The following is a 22,232-nucleotide window of genomic DNA, read 5'->3' on the forward strand; positions in this document are numbered from 1 at the left end:
TTTTCTGCTTTATTCTTCAAAGATAGACTTATGTCTATCTTATGTTACTTACTCAGTAAGTACTTTAGACCAACAAATAAGTCTGGTTGTGTGGTATTATCAAATCCATTTCCATTTTTGAGGAAATTTAGGTCGCGGAAACTAAATATCTTTACCAGGATCACACAGTCTATAAGAATAGAGTTGGAATTTGAATCTTTTTTTTTTTTTAATCAAAATACTCTGTTTCTTTAACTATGCCCCTCGTAATGGGGTTCCAGTACAGTTTCAAAGTCTCAAAGATCAGGACTGATCTTTGAATATAGACTGACTGCTCCTTAATTACATTTTCAGGACTTTCTATACAAAATCAGTTCTGGAAAATCATAAGTAATCATGAAGAGTGTCTACACACCATCTCTCGGTTTATCTTAAAATTTGAGAGAAAAATTTTAAGTCCACCCTATGAGTCTTCACTTAGCCCCATGGGTCTTTCTTTAGATTTACACAGAATTAAGATGTCTCATCTTTATCTCTGCAATGCTGGTCTAAATCATGGTTTGGGTTTATCTTCATCCATTTTCTATGGTTATAACAAAATATCACATACTACATAATTTATAAAGAAAGGAAGTTTATTTGACTCACAATTCTAGAGGTTAGGAAGTCCAAGGACATGGTACCCAAATTTTCTTGACTTCTGAAGAAGATCTTCTTGCTGCTTCACAACATGCCAGAAGGTAAGAAAGAGACAAGGAAGCTAAATTTGCTTTCATAAAATCCCATATTTGTGAGGACAAGTCCACTTCCCAAAATACCAACTCATTCCTGAGAGAATGGCATTCATCTATTCATGATGGTGGAAACTCTTGTGATCTAAATGCCTCCCCTGGACCTCACCACCCAACAGTACTGGAATAGCAGTTAAGGTTCCAATACCTGGACTTTTGGAAGATACATTCAAACTACAGCAGAATTTTACAAATCTGGTTCAATTTTCTATTCCCTGAGGTCAACTTAAAAATGCTGTCAGTTTGTCTTGCTCAGTCCATCATACCACAAATAGTAAGAAGCCAACCAGGGAAACTATTGTATTAAAAAAAAAAAGGCACAAGGCAAACCAGAAAATAAAGTATACCTTAGTGTCTCTATTCTCAAAGAGATCCTACCCTACTTGATAATAATATTTACAAGGGAATATTTACTTCTAATATAAGATTGCATGTGAAATAATATGCTCCTTGATATTTTTATTTTTATGGTTTAATTTTTTATCATGTTAGCTTTTCTTAACAGTTTTTGATTATTTTGACAGCGTTTTTGAGATATAAATTATACACCATAAAATTCACACAACTTGGAATTTATAGTTTGAGGATTATTAGTAAATATATAGTACCATGTAACCATTACCATGATACAGTTTTATATTTTGATTTCTGTATTCATCATGCTCATGTGCAGGAATGTTCTGTTTTTATGTCCTCGTCCTTAATAGGCAAAATCTACCCTGCCTATAGATTTTCCTGTTCAGACATTTTGCATAAACAAAACCACATGTAATATCTAATCTTTTGCTTCTGGTTTCTTTAGTTTACCATACTGTTTTTGAGGTTTGTCTATGTAGAACATGAATCAATATTTTGTTTTATAATATTCTAATCTATGGGTATAGCACATTTTGTTTATCCGTTCAACAGTTCATCAACATTTGGGTGATTTCTACAGGTAGGTGGTTATAAATAATCCTGCTATGAATATTTGGAAATGAGGTTGTGAAAGGACATATATTTTTATTACTCTTGGCTATATACCTAAGAACTGGATTGTTATGTAGTATGATAAATTTAGAAGTCATGGTTTTGAACCATTTGAAATAGTGTGTGACTAGGCAAATCTGGCAATTCTATTAATCCCCTCTAATATTTCAGTGGAAATTCAAAACATCATACAAAAATGAAAACCATTAATTCACCAATTTTTTGCCTATATCTTGAAAAGTTTTAACTAATTCCACTTCTGAAAAAATTATAATGCACAATATAGTTTTCATTTTCAGGAGACCATGGTTAGAAAAGGAAAAGACAATATCTTATTAGTGGAAGATAAACAAGAAGATTCTTATTGGTACCTACTATTTAAAAATACGAAAAAAAAAATAAAAAAAAAAATACGAAACATGTTAATTAATGCAACTGAGATGCTGCCCTTTCCCTTAAAATGTTTAATTTCTAGATAGTTGGAGACCTGGTTTCCATTCTTCTTTTGATAAACCTGAGGACTGATGCAACAGAGAACCCCCCACATGAACAGGAGGAAATTGACTCCTACCTGGATGAATATGCTCTGAGAAAGAGGACAAATCCACTCAAACAGACCTGCATGAAATAAAGATTGTCAACCTTCATACACAAACACACATACACACCACACATTTCCCTTTGACATGTAAAGCAAATTTTAACTAACCAGATTAAGTGTTGACAATTTAAGTGCTAGACTCTGTACTTAAACATTATTCTTAAAAAGAATAAAAATAAATACAAGGAAGTTTGTGAAATTTAGAAACATACACAGGTTTTGAAAAAGAAAATTATTTTTTCACAATGCAATAGCAGAATACTCTTAATTACATAGTTAACGTTCTTAACAGAAAATCCATATAATAAGATACTCTCTTTTAAAGAATCAAAAAAGGTGACCTTTCTTAAAGGTATGTTTGCCACCTGATGATTGTCATTACAGTTCTTTGTCAAAAATATTCCATATTATAGAAACAATAGCCTTAGAAATTATAGAATAGAAAAGACATGGGCACGTTAAAAACATTTCCAGTTTTTCTTTTGGCATAATCCCATTTTAATAATTTCTTATTCCTTATAAAGAAGAACTAACTCTATGTGAATAAATGCACTTTATTTTACATCAATAAGCCCTCAAGGGTAACATAAAGTTTGACAGTGATATAAGTAGCAAACCACTATCTGTTTCTTGCATGTCTGTTCTGGAGTATTAATCGTGCTGTTGGTATTTAAAGGGTTGCAATGAACATTCCCATTGGTATTCTATAGCAATTTAATCACAATACTATTCATCATTAAGTGTTACTCTGTGGATAATGTCATTCATCGTAGGGCTGATATTATGATACACTGGGGGGCCAGACAGCTTTGTCTTCATTAGCTGACTTATGTGGGGACTGGTAAGATTAAATGTCATCAATGACCTCCTAATTGCCAAACTCATTGGCCTCCTTAGAGTTCTTATGCTAATCGTCCTTTCTGCAGTATTTGACCCTGCTGAACACCAGCAACATTTTTTTATATATCATTGCTTCTCTTCTTACTTTGTACTATACTCTCTTGGTTTCAGTCCTTTTCTCAAAATGTTCATGTTCGATCTCTTTTAAAGACTTTTTTTCCTCTGTCTGAACCTTAAATGATGTCACCTCAAGATTTTTTCAAGGAAGAAATTTTTAAATATTTAATTGCTACATACAAATTAAATGTATTATGGGTTGCCATATATGTATGCATTGTGTAATGTTCAAATCAGAAATCCACAGGATCATTTCTATTCCCTTGCATTTGCTATTATTTCTAGGAGCAGACATTTTTTGTAGGGTCCAGAGTCATATTTTCTATTACAGTGTTGAAGATGATTAGGTCCATATAGAGAGGGCATGGAAGAGAAAATAAAAAATTTAAATAACAGAAAAATCTTTAATTCCTCCATGTTCCAGATTGTAGACCCAATATAAAAACTAATGGTGGAAAGCTGGAGGTATAGCTTAGTGTTAGAGCATTTGCATTCATGTTCAAGGCCCTGGTTTCAATCCCCAGCATAAGAAAAACTTACAAAAATTAATGGTGGGCATTTTTTACCATAAAGATTTTGGTAAATATTACATAAGTTATCTTTGAACATCCTAATGTCAAACTGGAATGTATTTCTTCATGCTTAGAATTGATCCTTGAATCTGAAATATCAAGTATATGTTTAGTCAAAATTCAATGAATCATTTTATGGTTATCAACAATATTCTCTATCAAAAATTATAAAAGGTTGGGAAATCTACCCTACTTGCAAGCTAATGATTTAATTTGGCACAGCTTTATGGATGCTAAAAGAAGAGATAGGACTTCTGGGTCAGAGACTAAGGGCAGATTGTTACTGTCAGCAATAGCAGTGGCTACAGTATAAGGTTCAAATCCCACAGTGATGCAAACAGGATTAGTTAATGTTCATGCATGCAGTAGTTTATGTTATAGAGGAGTACCACCATTTTAGGAAAATCAAATCTTTTATAAGGGTTAATAAATACATCTAACTTCTGTCCAGAGGAAGATATTATCTTTGTCATACTGGATAGTAAATAAACCTATTCTTTGTTCTAGGATGAAAGAGTGCAAAAGTGTGGAGAAGGCACAATATTCCAAGGTCATTCACTGCATAAACATCCTTGGAATAATAATGTAGAACAAAACATTCCTAGCACCATGCAAATGCTTGCTGCCCAATGCACTTAGTAGCCAAGTTTATGACACCAGTTTTTGCATATTGGAAGAACTTTATTAAGGGTTAACTGACAAAGAGACAGGAGAAACACTCAAGTCTATTCCCCTGATTGTCCAGTGAGGTGGGACATTAAGACTTTTGGCAGAACTGAGTTTGATAATGTCTTGTCTCTTAATTGGACCCAGTTGTGTCTTTGAAGATGTTTACTATTTCAATCTTAGGTCATAATTTCATAGTTAATTCCTTTGGCTCTTAATTATATCCATGTAGGTCTCTGCCCTGAATCTAAGGTACCATTTTTTAGAGACTTTCAATTCTGTCCAGTTCAGGGTCATTCTTACAATAAGGCAACAAGTTCTATAAAATACCTTACATAGCATTCAGAAATGAAGCAGTTATTTTACTAAGGGAAATGCTTAGCTCCATTCTCATTTAGGTGTGTTAGAAGGAGGTGGGAAATGGGCTCCACAGAGTCAGAGAAATAAAAGGTACAAAGGGTTATTGAAAGTAAATGAGATTAAGTCAACTATGTTTTTTGGTTGGCAGTTATCAGAATTAGGATTATGTCCTCTCCCTTTGAGTCTTGGAGATAGAGATCTCATTCTTTTGATGATTACATCCTTGGTAATGGTTCTCTGATCTTTGAGAGGTATTTCTGAGTTGCAAATGATGCATTTTACAACTGCAAGTCCTTTTTAGTAAATTCCTTACAGAAGGTTGTGCCCTGACCAGCACATACTTGATTTCAGTCTCATTCCCAAAAGGTGCACAGGCATGTCAGACTCATGGAGAATTTTCTCCCAGTAATATCTATCCCTTGTTTATACATTTTTTTGACTCTGGAGAATTTCTTTTGAGTCCCTTACTTCTTTGGCAGTACTGGTTACCAAAACCACTTAATGTATCTCAGATATTTAATGAACACTACTTTCAACAGGACCCTAGGTAGAAGAATGAATCCAACCTGATATATTGAATTGCTCTTTGCTATGAGGCCTGAAACCAATCAGGTGAAAAACCTCAAGAAGTATCAGGATCTGTCTCAGATATCCAAGTGTCTTTAAGTTTCTAAGTTAATTTTTCTATTTGATCCTAAGCAATAATTCACACAGAGGAGGATGTGTCTTGACTGTCAAGTCTCTACCTTGACCAAATAGGAGAAAGTCTAGAGTACTTCTATCACCTGTAACTATGTCTAGGGAATTTATGTGTATCTGAAAGCCTTCCAGGGATACCCTGGTGTCTTTGGTTATTTCAGGTACAAGCAGAACTTAACATACCATTGCCACTTGCCGCTGACCAGCAGGACAAATGACACATATTCTTCAGAAGTTCATGAAGCAGCTTCCCCTTTATTTGGATAAGACCCTCAATATATAAGCAGTCTCCTGCATAAGCCATTGTAACCAGATATGTCCATCCAATCCTATTAAAGGTTAAGCGATCACGAGCTCAAGCATACATGTAAGATATATCTGTCTACGCGCTAAGCGGCTAAACTAATTATCATACAGCCAATGGTAAAGCTTCCTGTTTTTCTCAAGGCCATTCATCACGCCCTTTGGCTCTCTGCCAGTCGCCATTTTGGATGCATGTGGCGTTACTCTGGGCCCCTGGTCTCGCCCACCACATACCATGTTTTGTAATTGCATGATTCCACTCATAGAGAAAACCACCAACAACGTGTGCTTAAGAAATCAATTATTGACTGCAGCCCTCCATCCTGGCCCCGCCTCCCCACCTGGTTCCCTCAGCCAGCTTGGTCCAGCCGGGTTCCCAGGAGAATGAAGTTTGTGTACAAAGAGAAGCTTCTGTTAGAGAAGCGCCTCTCTGAGGGCAGAGGGCAAGAAGATCCAAAAGAAATACCTGTACCGGGTCCCAGTGATAGTAGAAAAGACTCCTAAAACTCAGATAGGAAATCTGGACAAAAAGAAATACTTGGTGCCTTTGATCTCACAGTTGGTCAATTCTACTTCTTGATCCAGAAGCGAATTCATCTCTGAGCTGAGGAGGCCTTGTTTTCCTTTGTCAACAATGTCATTCTACCCACTAGCCCCACTATGGGTCAGCTATACCAGGAACACCAGAAGACTTCCTTCTATACATTGCCCACAGTGATGCAGCTGCTGTGACGCTGCTGGCCCTGAGATGGGGGTCCCATCCACAAAGAGAAAGGTGGCACCCTTTTCTTGATGTCCACCTCCTTCAGGCTCAAACACCACCTCCCTTCTTTGGGACTTGCACTTCTATTTATTTATTTATTTTACTTTTTACAGACTGCATTTTGATTCATTGTACATAAATGGGGTACATCATTTCTTTACTATGGTTGTACACAAGATAGATTCATACCATTCGTGTAATCATATTTGCACATAGGGTGATGATGTCTGTCTCATTCCACTATTTTGCACTTCTTAATGTTTGAGGCTTTCTTTCCAGCCCATCTTAGGAGAGGTAATGATGGATATGGACTCTTGTGCTTCTCCTTTGTCCCCTTTCCCCACCTTTCTTTGTCCTCCATCCCCACTCCATTTTAGACTTCTTGATTGTCAATCCCTGTCACCTCCAGTGATTGATTTGATTTCTGTTCCTTTCTAACTGCCCAGTTGGCTCAGAACCCCCTAAATCCCTTCCTTTTATCACTTTCATTTTGGGGGTAGATGGAAGGGCATAAAATTGTAGGCAGAAGGTAGGAGGCACATCAGTAAAGAGGAGACCACCAAGCTGAAAAAAAACCAATGATTTATCCTTCTAGGAAACTCCACCAATATCAAAGTTGGCTTCATTTTGGAGAGATGCCTGCAGTCCTCTGAGGGCTAAATGATATGTTTATATTTCCTTTGACACTTCAAGGTTCCTTCCCATACTTTTCAATGTGCACTTACCAGTTGTTTACTTTGAAGGGGATAGAAGAGTTCAAGGCAAATTAATGCATGCTTTGCACACAAATTGTAAAATTTCGAGGGCACTGGTGGCATCCCTGGAAAGAAAATATTGATTAAAATTGGGGACTGCCAAGTGGGATGTAGATTGGTCAGAGGCACAGACTTGATGGCCTCTGCCATATAGCACACCAGGCATCTGGTAACTCCAAGGTTTCACTCACCTACCCAAGTTCTCCTTCTTAAAAAAAACTACAGTGGAGGATCCCTTACTGTCCAATTGGAAGTACAATATGTGAACATGTTCATTATGAACTTCCATGGACTTTCCTCAAATCTCATTAACCAGCTCAACCAGGAAGCCTCATTCTTACTTGTGCATAAAGCCCCATCACTGTCAAATTGCCATCCTCATTACCTAAACAGTCAAGAACTGTGAAAGGTTGAAGATTTTGTTTTTCTAGCAAGCTCACCAACCTATTTAATTCATGAATCCAAGAAGAAAATACAAATGTCAGGGACCAGAAAAAAAAAAAAAAAAAAAAAAAAAGAAAAGACAGATTAATACAGACATAGTAGTAGTTCAGTGCTAGAATTTGCACTGATCCCTTATTCTGTGACTGATTTCATTGCATGACATAAACAAGATTAGGTAATACTTTCATGTGTATGAGTTACATTTGAAAGAGACTCCAAGCTTATGAACCAGAACCTTTCATATTAGAGACTAAGCCTCCAAAACTCTGTCCTGGAGTGAGATGTATATGTATCATACTGAAGAGCAAACATCTTTGCTCATTTCACTTGTTTCCAAGGCTGTTTACTGTGCAGTATCCTTGAAGAAAGAGTCTGGAGCAAAGGAAATCAGTGTCTTTTCTCCTAAGATGCAAAGAAACACAAAATGCCCTTGGATAATTGTCTACCAATTTTTTTTCATGATCTCAATGATATATCACTAAAAATAAAAGTTTGAAACAGCATTTATGGAGCTCCTCCAGAAATGTGAATTGAAGCAAGCAAAACATTGTCTATAAACCATGTTGTAATATAAGTCATTTTGAACAATTAAAGAAATTAATCAAAATAGCATTTATAACATTTCAAAATCATTTTGAATTATTTCCTCTCTGTCCTAAAGTTTACAACTATAATAATTGAGAACTACATCAGGCACTTTTTTAGTCAAGGGGTCCCTAGCCGTGTACCACTTAAAATTTCACATTTACCCTTTACCTCTCACTCTCAGCCTGATTTCATTCCTTTGCCATCTGTAATAGGAACAACAGTAGGAATTTGAACCATAGAGACTTATGTGGAATGAGGGCATTGACATACCATTAGGATATTTTGAGCAACCAGAGAAGATAAGTTGACTTCATACAGTCACCTCTTAGTGGTAAACACCCATGGGTCATGGATGAGTGTTCAACATTGGGTGGGGTGGGGGGGAAGGGGGAAAAATGGCAGAATGAATCAAACAACCTTGCCCTGTGTAAATTTATGATTACCCGAATGGTATACCTTTACTCCATGTACAGAGAATAAAAATGTATCCCATTTGTTTACAATTAAAAAAAAAATTAAATTAAATTTAAAAAAATTAAAAAATTAAAAAATAAAATCACCACCACCAAAAAAAAAAAAAAAAAATTGTTTTCTCATGGTTAGTAGCTCACATTCTAGGAATCAAAAGAAAGCACAAAATGTTAAACAAACAATAAAACAAATGAAAAATCAGTAAAAACATTATGGATACACATAATTGTGGCAGATTTTGAACACAAATAACTAAACAATGGGTTGTGGAGTATATTGTTTGTATTTAAGCTCTTTCCAACTCTACATATTTTCATAATCTTTAATCTTTCCCAAACTGACAAATATAATATTTAATGTTTTTGACATTTTGATTCTTATTTTTATTCTTTGTATGCTGTATATCATTTTACAGGCTTATTATCTGACTACATTTTCTTTAGAATCTGTAAACTACTTATTTATATTCTTTCCCACTTATCTGCAAATTGCATTTTTCATTGAAAACCTTTTTAACTTTAAGGTAATTAGTCCTATGTATGTCACATGGGTTTAAAATAATTCTCATAGGCTTCTCTTTCATAGAATTCCTAAAACAATTCACTTGTTCAGAATTGTTTTCAATGCCACTGTATGATATTTTAAATCCTTGTATATTCATGAATTTACTTTTATTTATTTAATTTTATTTGTTGCATTGCAAAGCCAATATTCTTTTGTCAGAGACTAGAATTTAAAACAGTGTTAAAGTATTAAAGGTGTACTTTACAGATATATAGTATAATGTGTTTGAATAATTTTGAGTATAAGAGTCAATAGTTGAGTATAAAAATATCCCATGATATTTTGTCTATACTGATATTGCGCCATCTTGTATGCATATAATTTCTCCATGGTACACATAATTTATGCATTTTCAGTTAGTTGACTAACTAAATACTAGCTTCTATTTTTGAAGCCTAACATGAAGTATATCGGCTAGCCCATTCCTTTCTTTCTCAGGGTGACACTCTTTTTTTTAAATAAACAAACATAAAAAGTATCCTAGGAAAATGATTTTTCCCCGAGTCTGTGAAAATTATGTTCTCTAGCCATCTATGTCCTCCTAGTTACTTTTTCAATCAAACCATTTTCCTGGTCCTTGAGCAGGTTGCTCTTGTGTTCTTGAAATTTTACCTGTTCATGGCAGACACATTTAACTCCATAAACATGTTTAGAGTTACATAATAAATTCTGAACCATGTATTTCATATTTTACATTACCTATTACTTCTATTTGTTTTATGCAAGTGGAGGTCAGAGATTTTGCCATATTGCCTGTCACTTCTTCTCTAGCCAAAGACCTTTAGCAGTGCTGCAAAATGCAAAATTGGAATTTTTCAAAAATGTGTTGACCTTCTGTTGAATCATCCTTTTAATGGTTGCAGAGAGGTCGGACATAGAAACAGAATTAACAGTGGTCTTAGGAAGAGCACTAAACTTTCAATCTTTGCACCTTATACCATTTCGGTGCCTGCACAGATATAAAAACAGAATAACTATGAATAACTGTTCATTTACAAAGCAGTATACATGTCTTTTAATTAGGTTTGGCTCACTACAACCCTTTTAAAGAAATCTGAATGTACAGAAAGCACGAATATTTATTCACTGTAAATTTATAATTATCATGGTTTAACCTGTAGCTTTACAATGTCAAGTAAAGGCCATGATCTCCAATACCTATGTGTAGATGATGAAGAATATAAAACAAGAAACCTCTGCTGAACAAGAAAGGATCAATATCATCTAAGAAAAAATGGATATTATAATGACTTTCCTTACCATTCCTCCACATGCCCTGATCATACCGATTTGGTGGATTACGGTATTGGATTGAAAGAAGATAGAAAGGATTTTGTGTACTATTCATTCTTAAATTCATAGACTGTTTCAGAAATCCACTTGGAAAGTTAGATTTAAGATGTAACAAAAGACCTGGAGCTGTGAGAGAGCCACAGCCAAGAGCAATGCTTAAGATTCTTCTAGGCAATAAGTCTATATTAATTTTTACTACCTCCTCCTGCAGGCTTGACTATAATGTAATGTCCTTGATTTTGGTTATTAGATTTTAAACCCTAGATTTTAAGCCCTAGTATAGAGTGATAGTGAAACCACATTAATGTTGTTCCATTGGAAAATCAAATTAACATGTATTAACTAGCTACCTTTACTTGGGTACCATATTTTTTCCCTGAGAGAATAAAGCAGAATAGCCCATGAAATAGAACACAAAGAGACTTTGCAGTTAGAACCTAAACTCTTAACTCAGCATGACCAGTTTCAATTTTTTGGCATCTCAACATCATGACTTTATGTCCATGGTGCTCAGCTTTTTGTGTCTTTCTTGTGGACATGGGGGCCTGGCTTTTCTTTTCTCACTCAGGTCCCCTCCTGAATGATAATTTATGAATGGTGTCTGAAAATCACTGGAAGTTGACTATGATAATCACTAGGCATATAAAAACATAACTTTTCAATATCTTCTCCTATCTCCCGAGGAAAGACAGTAGACTTATTTCTTGTAATTTGGTAGAACCTAGGGCAAGTAAATTGACCAAAGGATACAACCTCTAAAAGGGAAATAAATTTTTATACCCTTTGAGTGTCTTAACTTTGTTGACAATAACTGAGTGAATTTGAATGTATTTGCTAATGGTTACCAATTTCATACCTCTGACATTTCTATCTTTCTTGAGAATATTTTACTTGCATATACAACAGCCTTCTGGTTTGCTATATTTGTGGATCTCTTGTGCACATAGAAATCAATGTGCCCAAAATGTTCTCCTTAAATAAAATCATTCACTAACTACTTCAGACCTCAAATCTAGAATTTAACTCAGAATCATTCACCCTCTAGGTTCAATCATTAAGTGGACTTCATTGTTTCTACAGCAAACATATTCTTTTTTCTTCATCTATCACTACCACTTCAGAAGTCATATATTTTTAAGATAGCCTATATTGTCACTTTTTACCAGCTTTCATACTTGACCACAAAAATCCATAGTCTTTTGTATGAAGGAAAGTTGTAAATTCTTTTTTGCATGTACTCTTGGAGGAAAATACAAATTCTAATAATGTGAAACCTAAAATCATTAGTAATCTGCCTGCTTTTCAGACCTGACCTGTTACCCTGCTTCTTTACACACACTTTCATATCTACTAAATTTTTTGTTTGCTTATTAAAATACCAAAGGAAAGGAATTTCCAATTTTATTTTCTTTGCTCAGATGCCCTTCCACCTTCATAGCTACACAAATGACTTTTCCTTTTTCTGTCAACTCCACCTCTCAAAGAGATGTTCCACCACAGTCACTTTATAAGTGACTCTCCTAGTTTCTTGTGCATGTCACATCTTATTTCTATAGTTGTCTATATAACATGTTATTTTTGTAATTAGTTATTCTTTAATTTATTTCTTCCCTTACTCAAGGACAAACCTCATTAGAACAGAATGGCCATTTTCCTCCTTGCTCTTTAGTCACTGTCTAGAATAGTACTGGCTCATAGTAGAGTTAGTTTACTTCAAATGAATAGATGGATGGATGGATCATCTAGTTCAAGAAGGAATGATTTTGCACAAGTTTGGGATGGAACTCACTATAATTCCCTTCCCATTTCTTACTTTCCTAAATGGCAGTATTTCTTTGAAGACCTCCTATGTTTTATATACTGTTTTAAAATGAGTATTTTAGAAATAACTAAATCTTTGTTTTGGTTCATAGATTTCAAAGTTCTGCATGAAACCATGTGAAACCACGTGAAGTTCAGATGAAGAGAAGTAGAAAAGGTGTAGAAATTTTAAACATATAATTGCCTCTAGAGGCTGGCTGTGGCTTTGAAGTAAATAGGTGTGCCTTTTGTTACATGCAGTTTTTTGTGTTATAATTTTCAGAATGGATAGAAGTTTTCTTGTTTTTACAGAAAAAATATTGATGTGCCTGTCCATGTGTGCACATTACCAGACAGGCAAGAATAGACTGCATTTTTTGTTTATAGTTTTTATAAGTTCTGAACAGAAGAACATCCTTTTTCTTAGACAATCATTTCTTGTTTATTCAAACCATCATAGCACATTTTTCTGGTCACAAAGTGGGAAAATGATAGCCACACTCAGAGGAAGAAAATAGAATTGACAGGCAGAAGAGATCAGTGCTGAGTTGGGCTTCTCTTCTGATGGCATCATCCCCAGAGTACTTCCCCGAGTCCCGTGGGCAAAGAGGACTGAGAGTATAAAACACTCCTGAGTAAAGTAGAGACTATAAACATTCAGGAGAAAGGTTTGATCTCCTAATCACAACTCCTGGTTATAATTATTTAAACCAATACATTATTTATGAAAGCTAGTTTAATTTGGATATAAGACCTTTACAAACTAAGAGTCACAAATAACTTTAAGATTATTATAAAGCCAATGTGGGTGCCTTAAAAGTCTGCATTAGTATCATTCTAAGTTGCTTTGCATTTCAGAACATTTCTTTCTTCATCGGTTAAATAGCGATAATAATCCTAGTTAATTTTAAAGTATGAATTTTAAAGTATGAACATCATAGCAGTATTACTTAAACTAGTCCAAAAGATGTCAAACATTAACTGCCACATTAAAGATTGTGGCTTATAACTATAACAAATATATTCATCAAATTTTTTGGAGACAATTATCTTCTTCATTTACTAGAAGATTCTGTGCATAGAAACTGCATGTACGGACAAAGTTTTATTTGCCAGTAATATTAGTAGTAGTGAAATGCCTTGCTTAATAATTAAAATGGAAATGGGATAGTCATTATCCATATTAAACACCAGAATACAATGTGGACATTGATGGCCTCTCTGAATTTTGTATTTGTTTGGGCTTCCTAGTTTGAAAATTAAAATGATATTCAGAAACCTAAACACTTCAGTTATATCACAAAACTTCAGTAGTACTTTTTAGAAAAGAATGGCCTATTATTAAAAAAAAGTATTGAGGAGGTATCTTGTTCAGAACTATGATCAATAATAAATAAATAAGTTGTTTTAACCAGTTTAAATTAAACACATCATTTATATTGAAATCCTTAAGATATGTCATTGCTTTGAGTAATAAAAATGCCTTCTCTCAAAGAGATAGTTATACATTCATTAATATGGTGTTCAAAAAAAGTTTAGTAGCAAATGAATAATACATAAGATCTGAGATAAGAGATCTTGCAGAATTATCATCAGACAGTATCCTTTATTCAACAACTAAGTTGCAGGCAGTAAACTAGGTGACATGATCGCAGCATGAAGGAAGCAAGGAGGCAGAGAACTGCCTTGGGGGATTCATTATCTCATGGCTTATTGTCTCAGATATCTGACTATTTTGGATGTACAAGGCATTACATTGAATACTGAATGACAAATTAATAAGAAGTAAATCTGTAATAATATAGATCACTCCAAGTACCATGACTGTTTCTAAAAGAATGAAATTTAAGAAATATGTTAAAATGCTAACAAATCAATAACCCAATTTCATCAAACAAGATACGCTCTCTTTTTACACTTTTGATTAAATTAATGCGCATTCATTATGGATTTAGATTCTATCCACTTGTAAGGTAAAGATGATACTAACATGCATTGGAGAAAAGATAAACTTTTAAACGTATGGTACTGGGAAAATTGGATATCCATATGTATCTTTCACCCTCTATGAAAATCAACTCGAAGTGAATCAAAGACCTAGGCATTAGACCAGAAGCCCTGCAACTGCTTAAAGAAAACAGAAGGTCAGCATGCCATCATATTGATGCAGGAACTGACTTTGTTATGAGATTCCTAATGCTCAAGAAGAAAACCAAGCCTAAACATGTGGCATGGCTTCAAATTAATAAACCCTGAACATCAAAGGAAATAATTAAAGATAATACAAGGATTTGTCTTTTCAAATTAAAGATAATACATGGATCATGGGATTACTGATATTAAGCAGTTTGTAAATGCTTAATTTAGTCTCACTCCCACCCTATTTTAAATTATGATTGAACCAACATAAAACAATAATTTATCTTAGGATATATACATACTTAAATGATAAATTGAATGCTTAAAATTCTATTATAAAAAAGTAAAACATATGAAGTAACAATAATGATAGAGATTGAAAATCGAGGTATACAAATATTTTTGATTTTTTCATTGGGTTTAAACTTTTCATTAGATAATTACAGATTTTACATATTTTCTTTTTTTTTTTTTAGTTGGTGCATTATAGTATACTAAAAAGGGGAATTCATTGTGGTATTTTTGTGAATGTACATGACATCGTTTGGTTAATTTCATTCTGCAGTTCCCTTTCTTTCATGTCCCTCTACCTCATTCCCCTTCCTCTACTTCATTATTCTCCTTTTGATTTTAATGAAATACCTCCATTTTCATTTCCTTATTTTTCTCTAGCTTCTGCATAGTAGGGACATATTTGTCCCTTGACTTCCTTAGTCTGGTTTATTTCACTCAGTATAATATTCTTCAGTTCCATTCATTTACCAGAAAAATCACATAATTTCATTCTTTTTTATGGCTGTGTAAAATTCCACTGTGCATATATATATATACCTTATTTTTTAATCCAATCATCTGTTGAGTAACACCTAGGCTGGTTCCATAACTTCTTTATTGTGAATCATGCTGCTATAAACACTGATGTGCTTGTATCACTATAGTATGCTGATTTTAGTACTTTTTGGATAAATATCAAAGAGTGGGATAGCTGTATTATATGGTGGTTCCATTCCTGTTCTTTTGCAGAATATCCACGCTGTTTCCAAAGTGACTGTACGACTCTACAATTCCACTAGCAATGCATAATTGTACTTTTTCCCCCACATTCTTGTCAGCATTTATTATTATTCAGAGTTTTTATGATTGCTTTCCTAATTGGAATGAGATGAAATCCTAGTGTAATTTTGATTTAGATTTCCCTTTTTGATAAGGATGTTAAACAAGTTTTAAATATTTGTTTGAATTTGCATTTCTTTTTTGAGCAGTATTTGTTTAGATCAATTTCCAATTTATTTATTGAGTTATTTCTTCTTTGGGTTAAGTTTCTTAGAAATATATAGAGATAGATAAGTATGTAAATTATATATATTTATTTTTATATATTTTATAAGTATGAATATTAATCTCCTGTCAGAAGAATAACTGGCAAGATTTTCTCTCATCCTATAGACTCTCTTTTCATACTCTTTAATATTTCTGTTGCTGTTTAGGGTTTATTAATTTGAAGCCATGCCACGTGTTAATTCTTGGTTTTATTTCTTGAGCCTTAGGAGTCTTATTAAGAAAGTCAGTGCCTGCATCAATATGATGGATTGTTTTCTCTACATTTTCTTCAGGCAATTGCAGTGTTTCTGGTCTAATGCCTAGGTCTTTGAGTTGATTTTCATGCAGGATGGAGATGCATATGGATATCCAATTTTCCCAGTATCATTAATTGAACAGGTTATCTTTTCTCCAATGTGTGTTTTTGTCAATTTTTTCAAGGGTCAAATAACTGTCTATGTGGATTTGTTTCTTCACCTTTATTCCAGTCCATTGGTTTTTATGTCTTATCTTAATATCTTATATTAATGCCAATATCACACTGATTTTTTAAAATTTTACCTGTGTAATATTTCAAGATCAGGTATTCTGATGCCATCCACTTCACTCTTCTTACTCAGTATTGCTTTTGTTATTCTGGGTCATTTACTTTTACACATGAATTTTAAAATCATTCTCTAGTTCTGTAAAGAATGTCATTAGTATTTGATGGGAATCACATTAAATCTATATAACACTTTCGGTAATATGGCCATTTTAACAAAATCAATTCTTATCCTAGAACATGGGAGGTCTTTCCATCTTCTAAGGTCTTCCTCAACTTTTTTCTCCAATTTCTATTGTTTTCATTGTAGAGGTCTTTCACCTCCTTGACTCACCTCCTTGACTACATTGATTCTCAAGTATTCTATTGTACTTGTTAAGAGGCTGTAGTGAAGGGAATAGTTTTCTTGATGTCTTTCTCAACAAATTCATTATTGAAAAAATAGTAAATCTATTTATTTTTGTATATTTATCTGATAAAACATTTTGTGTGTATCCTGATACTTTGCTGAATTTGCTTACCAGCTCTAGAATCTTGTGGTGGGGACTTTTGGGTTTTCTAAATATAGAATCATGTCCAGTACACAGATAATATGACTTCTTTTTTATTTATATACTTTTAAGTTTCTTCTTTTACCTGATTGCTCTGACTAGAGTTTCAAAATTATATTGAATAGGAATGGTGAGAATGAACATCCTTGCCTTTTGCCTGATTTAACGGGAAATACTTTCAAGTTTTTTTTAATTCAGTTTTCCCATCATTCAATATGATGTTAGCTTGGGTTTGTTATACACAGTCTTTAAAACACTGAAGTAAGTTCCTTCCATCTCTATTTTCTCTAGAAAATTATTTTATTTTGATTCGTTGTACGCAAAAGGGGTACAACTTTCATTTCTCTGGTTGTACAGGAAGTAGAGTCACACCATTTGTGTAATCATACATGTTATAGGGTGATGATGTATGCCTCATTCTATCATTTTTCCTTCCCCCATCCCTCATTTTGCTCTATATAATCCTCTCTCCTCCATTTTTGACTCCCCTACCCCCATTATGCATCATCATTCACTTGTCAGATAAATCATTCAGCCTTTGGTTTTTAGGGATTGGCTTATTTCATTTAGCATGATAATCTTCAACTTCATCCATTTATCTGCAAATGCCATAATTTTATTTTTCTTTATGGCTGAATAATATTCCATTGTGTATATATACCATGAATGGGTCCTGGATCTTGTCATAGGCTCCTTCATGCATACAAAGATGCACATTTAAATATGGTCCTGAGTCACACTGGTCACCAGGACCAGAAATGTACTTTTTTCTAGAGGCAGTGAGAATTTGGAATCAGATCCACCTTGCATCTCTTTGGTCATATAAATTGACATTTACATTGGGATATGGACTTCTCTAGCAGGGAGCATAATCAGCCTATCACCCCATCAACATATATTTTCTCATGCATTACTTAATAAATGTCCTAAGAGACACAATTAGTTTATATGGGTCACATAATACGCAACAATTTTTTGAAGATTTTTAAAAAATGAAGAAATAAGATAAAAATGGCAGATGAGTAACAGCCAGTGGGTCTCTGCCTAATGATGATCTCAGAAGTTCTTGAGATTTTTGTGATTTTCCTTAATATCCCCTCCCAAACCCTAACCTCTGGAAGTAGGCTTTCTTTCCCCAATGTGATGCCAGGCATGACTGGTAGTGGTGTAGAATATTACTCCCCCCACCCCCAAACACTCCTGTTTTTCTTTAAAAAAATAAGGAAAGGAAAAAGAAAGAAAGAAGAAAACACTGTTCTGTGCTTCTGCTGATCACTGCTTCTCTGAGTTGGGATCCTGCTCTTCCAGCAGCTTGACAGCTGTTGGTCCGGTTCAAACAGGTAGCAGTTAGTATATGATGGCTGTTACTTATCTGCTAATTCTTGGTTTTAGTCCATACGCTCAATGTCAGACTTTTGACTTTCAGAAATGAAGGATAATAAATCTATTTTGAATTAAGCCATTTCGTTTGATAATTTGTTGCAACAGCAATCTGAAACTAAAATAGTATTCTTAAAAAATTCTACTGTGATCATTCTGCATTTTAAGTTTTATTTCTCCAGTTGTTCCTTATTTTTGTGAGATATACAGCTTTAAGATAATTATGAATTGCACTTATGTTCTCCCCTGCCTTTTTTAAATGTTAACATAGAATTGCTATTAATGAAGCATTCATTCCACTTACTTCTTAACAGTATTTGCTGTGAATAATTTCCATTATCTTAGCATAAAAGAGAAATGGTATTTAGAGAGAATATTTAAAGGAATAGAATATAATATAAAATTGTGGAAACATACAGATTTATCAACTCACAGAGCAAAGTAATATGTTCTAAATCTGGTAAAAGATTGTGACTCAAAAATTGAAAAATATAAGGGTAATTGATAGGTATAAAAACAGCATTGAAACTGATCAAATTTTTGACCTTTTATACTCCAAATTATGACGAAATAAATGAATTTGATGTAATCTTTTCACCAAATATGACTGTACTTTTCTTATGATCAAATACCCCTGATACCATGATAATCACTATATAAATATTGTCATTTCCATTTCATTTTGCTTTTATTATAAGGAATCATTTACAATAATATCCAATAACAATTCTACTTTGTTGGAAAGGCTAAAATTGATACTGAAGTATGAACTACTCACAGTTTCTTAATATTCTTAGCTTCACTTTGCCAATTAGAATCTGGCGGGCACAGTGGGGCATGCCTGTAATGGACTGAGAGGCTGAGGCAGGAGGATCACAAGTTAAGAGCTAGCCTCAGTAACTTAATGAGGCCATAAGCAACTTAGTGAGACCCTGTTTATAATTAAAAAACAGAGAGGGCTGGGGATGTGGCTCAGTGGTTAAGTACCTCTGGGTTCAATTCCTGGTACAAACACACACACACAAAGAATCTGAAAAAATATGTTATATTTGTACATAATAAATAAAAAAAAATTTCATAAATCGTTTTCAGTTATACAAAGTATTTAATACCAACTAGATTTAGATTCCAATGGTGTGCCACATATGTGTTATAATAGGAAATCCCAGGAATAAGATAGAATCTAAAGCCAGGCAACAGGTTAATTCTGTTTTAAAGAGTTTTGCTAGACTTAAAATCAAAACAAATACAGGTGACAATTATGAAAGATAAAAAATGGCAATAACACTAGAAAAGTAAAAAAAGAGGGGAAGGGATATGGGGGAGTGTTCAGATGGCCCGATGGTTACCCCAGTTTTTGAATTTAAACAATAAAGATAATGAAACTAACAATAAAGATAATGAACTAACAAGAGGAAGAAAAACCCCACTATTTTAACCAACCTCTGAATTCTCCTGAATTCAGGTGGAAGAATTTCTGCATGTTTCCAAAAATAAATCAATTGCCCTCTTCTTGTGGAGAACAATGTTTTATGATTTGATCATACCCATGTTGATCATGCTCTACATCATCTGCATATTAAAAGGAAGTATGTTTTCAGTTGTCTCATACAAACTGGTTTTGAATGATTGTGCAAAAATACTCATGGTTGCTTAGGTAAAAGTTTTTGTTGTTCTTTGCTCTTTATTTTTGGTATCTCAGAGACATATAAATAGACCATTTGTAGATGAGCCAAATTACCAGCTCCTTTGAAGTTAGACCCATTTCAGGTGTTTTGTATATGCATTGCATTATTGAAAGAGAAAACTTAAAACAATAGTATTTTCTTAAGGAATGATAAAGGCCCCCAGAGCAGACAATATATTGGAAGCATCCATCTTACTGTCAAATGTGGACAAAAGAGGTGAAGAGGTCTGGCCTGCAGAGTCAGAAATTCAGGAGGTGTAAGATTGAAAACAATGAAGTATTCCATAAGGACCAGGTCTATTTTGCCTTTAGTGATATTGTTCAGTCCTAAAACTGCCAAAAGGAGCAACCAAAGGTCATGGGGTAACCATTTTCTTCTGAAACAAGGGGATGGATGCTTGGGAGTAATTACAAAATCTTTGGAAAGATGAGTAAAAAGCAAGTACTTTTCAATTTTTCTCAAGCTGAATATTAAAAGTGTGTTGACAACAAAACTGTAAAACTGGATAAAAATACCTACTTAGCAAAATGACAATTTTATAGAGAATTTTATTTATGAACATAGATGATACTATTTCTTAAAAAGTGGTCAGCAAATTAAATCTAAAATATATTAGAATAATTATCCATCATATCAACTACTTTTTAATTTTAGTAACAAAGGCTGAAAAATTTTAGGAATTTTCAAATACTAAATATTATTTCAGATAATCAATATATAGAGCAGTTTCTAACTATAAGTCTTCAATAATGTGGATCAAATTTTTAATTTGTGGTAAAATTCTTTCAAAATGTGAAATATGTATTTGTTTTAAAATTCATTTGTTTGAAAAGTCATACCTATGAACCCCATTGACCATCTAAACTAAAGTTTCTTAAAATTTTCATACCAAAAGTAAGGAAGAGAAAAACAGAACACAACTATTCAAGAACATCAGTGGAAAGAACTGCTGAAAATTTAATAATATGCAAATTATTTGTCAAGAGCAATAACTTTTCTTAATGATAAAATAATCGGATATGTAGAAAGAAATAAATGTAAGTTTATTGGTATATAAGGAGTTTAAGTAAAATGGCAAACCATTGTTGGTGCCCGCAGCAACAATCCTGCAGGATGGAATTGGAGGTGGACTGGGAATAAACTACTTCTATTATCTTTCTTTGGGCTGTTTTCTTGCATGCTTGCTTGTTCTCTAGTTTATAGAGGAAGAGAGGCTTTGCTTAGAGGAAGAGAGAGTTTGCTTACAGGAAGAGAGGCTTTGCTTAATTTTAGAGGCGCTACACTTTCAGAGAGGCTACGCTTTCAGAGGTCTACTGCTTCTTTGAGGTGGATCGCTTCTTGGAGGTGCGGATTCTGCGTACAGCCTACGGCCTGCAGCCTGCGTCCTGCTACCCGCAGCCTGCGACCTAGAGGTGTGGCTTTAATCCTCCTTCCTGCGATCTCCTCCCAGGTGAAGAGAATGTCTTATATACACTAAGGCAGCCAATCAGTTTAGGATTAAGTAGCACAGTTAGAGTACGCGCCATGGTACCAATCAAGAAAGAATGAGTAACATCTGTTGACCACTAGTGCAGAGGAGACATTAACTAATCAGGCAAAAGGTCATCAGAGATCACACCGTGTTAACACTAATTATGCCACCTCTTGGCCCAACGCCAGCTGCCATTTAGGGCTACTTAAATATGTCTCTACAAACCATGTTACTCTGTAGAAATACTGAATACTACAAAGATGGCAACTATTTCTCAATTAATATGTGAATTTAAAATAATTCATAGTAATTCTCAATGATGCTATGTTTTAATTAATTTTTCTAAGTTTACATTATGTTAATACCTTACCAAACTTAACCATTCTCCCAGGATTTAGCTCACATCAAAATCATCCATTAATATAAATAAGACTTTATTGAACATATTTTCAGATTAATCATTCTCCACCTTGACTCTGAATCCCTTCACATGAGAATTTTTATGTCCTTAATGATGGGAACAGCCCAGTCAAATTAGAAATTCAAGCATCAAAAATTTTAAGG

General features: G+C 33.9%; 1 pseudogene across 1 annotated transcript; it reads left to right on the forward strand.

The window, feature by feature from the left end:
• The first annotated feature begins 6,281 nt into the window (after positions 1-6,281).
• On the forward strand, positions 6,282-15,797 carry LOC306668880 (gamma-aminobutyric acid receptor-associated protein-like; annotated as a pseudogene). Its single transcript has 2 exons — positions 6,282-6,706; positions 15,738-15,797. The product of its transcript is annotated as a gamma-aminobutyric acid receptor-associated protein-like (transcript).
• The last annotated feature ends 6,435 nt before the right edge of the window (positions 15,798-22,232 follow it).

This window comes from Sciurus vulgaris (genome assembly GCF_902686455.1).
Source record: "Sciurus vulgaris genome assembly, chromosome: 8".
NCBI classification, from domain to species: domain Eukaryota; kingdom Metazoa; phylum Chordata; class Mammalia; order Rodentia; family Sciuridae; genus Sciurus; species Sciurus vulgaris.